The sequence below is a fragment of the Citrus sinensis genome, chromosome 7 (genome assembly GCF_022201045.2).
Source record: "Citrus sinensis cultivar Valencia sweet orange chromosome 7, DVS_A1.0, whole genome shotgun sequence".
Taxonomy (NCBI): domain Eukaryota; kingdom Viridiplantae; phylum Streptophyta; class Magnoliopsida; order Sapindales; family Rutaceae; genus Citrus; species Citrus sinensis.
This window is the reverse complement of record NC_068562.1, coordinates 3,859,205-3,865,204: the sequence shown is the minus strand read 5'-3', so window position 1 is coordinate 3,865,204 and position 6,000 is coordinate 3,859,205. Positions and strand designations below refer to the sequence as shown.

The window sequence follows — 6,000 nt, the reverse complement described above, 5'->3', positions numbered from 1 at the left end:
TTCTCGTGGGTTGGCTTCTTCTCTCTCCTCCGGTGGTGAGTCCTCAACGTTTACAGGTACAATTTGATTTTCCTTTGTCACCGGCATCTCCACTTTGTTGTCGATTTCTTTTCCTTTTCGCAAGGTCATTATTGCTTTGACCTCTTCATGCTGCTGTGGTGAACTGGTACTCGCTTCATGCACTCCTTTAGGATTAGGCACTGGTTGACTTGGAAATTTTCCTTTCTCAACAGTCATTGCCAAGGTCTGAACTGAAGAAGCGAGTTGTCCCACCATCTTCTCGAGGCTTGAAACTGATTGAGCTTGTGAGTTGAAGCCCGCTCTCAATTCATTTCGTAGTCCATCAATGGTGCGGTTCTGTTGCTCAATCGTGGAGTGAGTAACATTCTTGAAATTTTGGAATGCATCCTCCCATGGTCTGGGTTGAGAGTAGTTCTGATTCTGATTGAATGGTCTAAATGGGGGCTGAGAGGCTTGAGGAATTTGTTGCATTGGTGGAGCTGGAGCTGCTGGTCCATTTTGTTGGAATCCTTGAGACCATGAAAAATTGGGGTGGTCTCTCCATCCAGGATTATATGTGTTGGAGTATGGGTTGTAATTCGATGGTTTTCTCATTACACCTATGGCATTGGCTTGATCTGAGTATGAGTCATGGTCATGTGGTTCTGTTGATTTAACAGTCGATAACGATGCTATTTGTCGAGCAAGACCTTCAACCATCTCCTTGACTTCTTTGATTCCCGAAGTTGACTCGCCAATTTGAACCTCATTTACTCCCTTAATTCGTCTAGTATTCCTGAGTGATCGACTCCGTTGTTGGGAATTATCCGCTTGTCGCTGGAAGAATTCCCAAATTTCTGATGCACTTTTTGACATTAGCTCTCCTCCACTTGTTGCCATTAGCCATTCTTGCACATTCGGCAATAATCCCTCCAAAAAGTATTGGCATTGGTGCCATTTCTCGTACCCATGATGTGGACACTTCAAGAGTAGCCCATTGAATCGCTCCCATGTTTCGAAAAATTGCTCGTCATCTTTCTGGGTAAACTCCGAGATTTCCCTGCGAATAGCATTGGTTTTATGCACTGGGAAATATTTATTTAAAAATTTTGTAACCATTTGTTCCCATGATGCAATGCTATTAGCAGGCAATGTATTAAGCCATGAACGAGCTCTATCTTTTAAAGAAAATGGGAATAGTCTAAGTTTAACATCATCGTCTGAAAAATTTTCATATTTAAAAGTTTGACAAATGACATGAAAATCGTTCAGATGATTATATGGATCCTCATTTTCTAGGCCATAAAATGTAGGGAGACAATTTAACACACTAGGTTTTAATTCAAAACTCCTAGCAGCTACATTTGGGTATCTTATGCATGACGTGCTCAAATTAGCTAAGGGACTAAAATAGTCCTTAAATGGCCTCTCCTGTGGTGCTTGTAAATCCATTTTATTTTTAACGTGTTTGTGTGTGCGAAGTGTTTTTTCTAATTCAAGGTCTATAGGTTCAAGATTAGGTAATAATGACCTACGACCATGCATGCAAAATAAATAAAATAAAAATAAAGATGCAAACAAAACAAAAAATAAAGATGGGAACAAAACAAATAAAAATAAAGAAGAGGGAGAAATTACGATACTAACCTTATTGCGCTATTACAACCTTACTATAAAAATACACAAAAACAAATATGTGAAATAAATTAACTAAAAATAAATTAATAAGATAAACAAAAAAAAATTACAAAGAAAAATAAATTGAAAATTAAATTACAGAATTTTACAGAAGAGAAAAAGAAAAAAAAATACTAACCTTTAAATGTAGATTCACTTTTTTTTTTCTTTTTTTTTTAATAATAAAAAAAAATACAAGAAAACAAATAAAAGAAATTATTCACAAAAATTAATTCTATGAATTAAAATTACTTACCTCCCCGGCAACGGCGCCAAAAACTTGTTGTGCAAATTTTAATGTACTCGCAAGCGCACGAATCTATTGTAGTGTAGATCAATGGTGACGAGTGTCGATCCCACGAGGAGGTGGATTTTAATTATATATAGAATTAATTTTGTAAATGGGTGGTTGGAATTATGGTGGAAATGATTTGGAATATGCTAAAACTTAAATTAAAATGGCGAGAATAAATTCTAAAACTGGAATTGCAATGGAGAGAATAAATTGAAGAGAAAATCTATTAAATTAACGTACTTGGGTATCTGGATCCGTATCAACATGCATCATAGGCTAAATAATCCGTATTAATACCAATTAAATCATGAGGGGGGAATCCACACCTCATGAACCACGCTCTAATCAATATGGTGCTAAGGGCTTATCGTGCCAAATAATAATAACCTTGTACTAGAGGGCCGGTGAAACCAAGGCGGTACTAGACAAGATTAGTATTATTTGTCGACGAGAAGTCAAAACATCCACAAAAACTAGAGGGGAAGAGAAAATAAATTTACCAAATTAAGCCCATGACACATGTTGAGACTTCACCTTCAACCCAAGCTTGAAAGAAAATTAGCCACTCATAATTGAACTAGGGGCAAAATGGGAATTTATTAAAATACGAAGAAAATACAAGATGGAGAGGGAATTACAGAAAATGGATCCCAAAAATGGATTCAGAGATATCAAATTAGGGGGGGGAGGCCCCCTTTTTATAGATACATGGAGTAAATCATGGTCATCGGATTAAAAACAGTTTGGACGCTCAGGATTGCGCCACGTCATCAGTCAACAGTCCACGTTTGACCACGCGGATGAACAGTAACACGGTTTGACCCGACTTTGAACAGTAACGCGGTTTGACCCGGATGAACAATAACGCGGTTTGGTTGAAAATAATCCTGTGTGATGCATGCACCGTACGCGAGATTTTTCGTCCACTGATATGCTGCCACGTCACCATCAACAGTACATAAGAATTTTAGTCCAACAGGATCGTGACACCTCATCAGTCAATGCCACATCATCGGTCAATGCCACGTCATCATCCGTCTATGTGAACAGTGTCGTGAACAGTAACGTATACAGTACCGTACACGTGAATAGTACCGTACATGTGAATAGTGCCATTTTTCCTTTTATGCTCCTCCTAAGGTTTTCGACCGTCCTGAGTTCAAAAGTGATGTCCGTTTTGCCGTCTGATCTCTCCTTTATTGTGAAATGACTATAATGCCCCTAAAATACATAAAATACTTAATTAAAATAAAGCACATGTAATTAAATCACAAGAAGGTTAAATATATAAAAGTAAGGGTTGTTAGTAAGACTTAAAATGTAAAATGACGGTTTTCTCCTTTATAAATATGCATTTTCTAATACTCAACATTCCTCTTTCAATGTTTTCTGCTGTTTCTTCAGATTTGCAAAATAAAACTTCATGTTCATACACTGTCTCAGCTGTATGTATGAATCCTAGATGCTTGTTAAGTACTTCTGTTTTGCATCAAAGGTTAGGACATCCAAGTTCAAAAATTTTAGATCATGTAATCAAAACTTATCCAGCCTTGAAGGCAATCAATAGAAGTAAATCTTTTGAATCTTGTGATGCTTGTATGATGGGAAAATTACATAGATCACATTTTCCAGTTAGCTTCATCAAAACCAGCAATCCTCTAGAACTTCTACATACTGATTTATGGGGACCAGCCCCTGAACTTTCTTCACAAGGCTATAGATACTATGTAAGCTTTGTTGATGACTTTACAAGATTCACCTGGATATTTCCATTAAAAACCAAAAGTGAAACTCTCTCTGTCTTCAAAATCTTCAAAACTCATATTGAAAAACAGCTAAACAGATCCATTAAATGCCTACAATCTGATTGGGGTGGTGAATTCAGATCCTTTGTTCATTTTCTTCATCAAGAAGGCATTACATTCAGGCATTCTTGCCCTTACACACATAACCAAAATGGAACAGTAGAGAGAAAACATAGGCATATCACAGAACTTGGTTTAACCTTGCTTGCACAAGCAACTTTACCCATAAAATTCTGGTGGGACTCCTTTCATACTGCCACCTACATCATCAATAGATTACCTACTCCTACATTATCCATGAAATCACCCTATGAAGCTATCTTTCATTTGAAGCATGATTACAATTTTCTTAAAAGCTTTGGCTGTTCCTATTTTCCTTTTCTCAGAGATTATAACAAACACAAATTCTCTTTTCATACTTCCAAGTGTATATTCATAGGTTATAGCCCTCTCCATAAAGGATATAAATGTTTGCATCCTTCTGGAAAGGTGTATATATCTAGTCATGTTCTTTTCGATGAAAATTCTTTTCCATATTCATCACTCTTTAATCAATCTTCTTCACAACAAAACACTCCATCTTTTCAATACAATCTTCTACAGACATATTCTTTGCCAACATCCAACAGCAATCTCAACACCTTTGAAGCTGATGCTACAGTTACTGATCTCATTTCTCCTTGTCTAGATACAAATATTTCATCCAGTTCACTTACTACAATATCTACATTTCCATCTTCAAATTCACAAAGTGAAAATACATCCCACTATCCATCATCTTCAACTCAAATGCCATTATTTCATTCATTTACTCCTACTCCAATTCCAAATTCTCAAATCAAAACTAGAGCTTCAACTCACCACATGATTACCAGAGCAAAGGTAGGCATCTTTAAACCTAAGGCTTTTGTAACTTCTCACAACAGCCTTGAACCAAATACTCCTTCTGAAGCATTATCAGATCCAAACTGGAAAGCTGCAATGCAAGTTGAGTATGATGCCCTCATCAAAAACAGAACCTGGAGTCTTGTACCAATGTGTTCAGATTTCAAGGTTGTAGGATGCAAGTGGGTATTTCGAACTAAATATAATACTGATGGATCAATCTCCAAGCAAAAGGATTCCATCAAACTGCAGGGGTGGATTATTCAGAAACCTTCAGCCCTGTAATTAAGTCCTCAACAGTCGGAGTTATTCTAAGTTTGGCTGTGATGCAAGGCTGGAAGATTAGGCAAATTGACATCAATAATGCCTTGCTCAATGGAGATTTAACAGAAGATGTATACATGACACAACCAGAGGGTTTTACAGTTAAAGAGGGTTATGTATGCAAGCTCAACAAAGCTCTTTATGGGCTTAAACAAGCTCCAAGAGCCTGGTATGACAAGCTGAAACACTGTCTTACAACCTGGCATTTCTTCAATTCTAAAGCAGACACTTCCTTGTTCATTAAGCATGACACCAAATGGTTGATTATAGTTTTGATTTATGTCGATGACATCCTAGTCACGGGTCCTGATTCTTCTGTTTTGGAAGAATTTGTTGCTAAGCTAAGCAAGGTGTTTGCTTTAAAGGATTTGGGCTTGCTTGCGTATTTTCTTGGTGTGGAAGTGTGTTATACACATCATGGAATGCATCTTTCTCAAACCAAATACATTAAAGATCTGTTAAGTAGAGCTTCAATGCAAGACTGTAAGGGAACTGACACACCCTTCAGTACAGGTCTTAAGCTAGAAAGGCAAGCAAAAGGACCTTTGGGACAGGAATTTGAAAATCCAACTCTCTACAGAAGTATTGTTGGAGGTCTCCAGTACTTAGTGCTAACAAGACCTGATATTGCATATTTTGTACACAAACTCAGTCAGTATCTGAGTTCTCCCACAATCCAACATTGGTTAGCTTGTAAAAAAGTTTTAAGATATCTTCAAGCTACCATTACACATGGTCTTTATCTGCAGCAGGGGGGATCACTTGGAGTTACTGGTTTCAATGGCTATTCTGATGCAGATTGGGCTTGTGATATTGATGATAGGAAGTCCATTGGAGCATACTGCATTTATCTCGGTAACAATCTAATTTCTTGGTCCTCAAAGAAGCAAGGAGTTGTAGCAAAGTCCAGCACAAAGAGTGAATACAGGGCCTTATCATCAGCATGTTCAGAACTTTCTTGGCTTCAATCTTTGTTTTCAGAACTGAACTTAGCTCAGCTGCCTACTTCAGTGC

General features: G+C 37.4%; 1 non-coding gene across 1 annotated transcript; it reads left to right on the top strand.

Annotated features, from left to right (window-relative positions):
- The first annotated feature begins 964 nt into the window (after positions 1-964).
- Positions 965-1,068, top strand: LOC127899014 (small nucleolar RNA R71). The gene has a single exon (XR_008050781.1). It is a non-coding gene; the product is annotated as a small nucleolar RNA R71 (small nucleolar RNA).
- Positions 1,069-6,000: the final 4,932 nt, after the last annotated feature.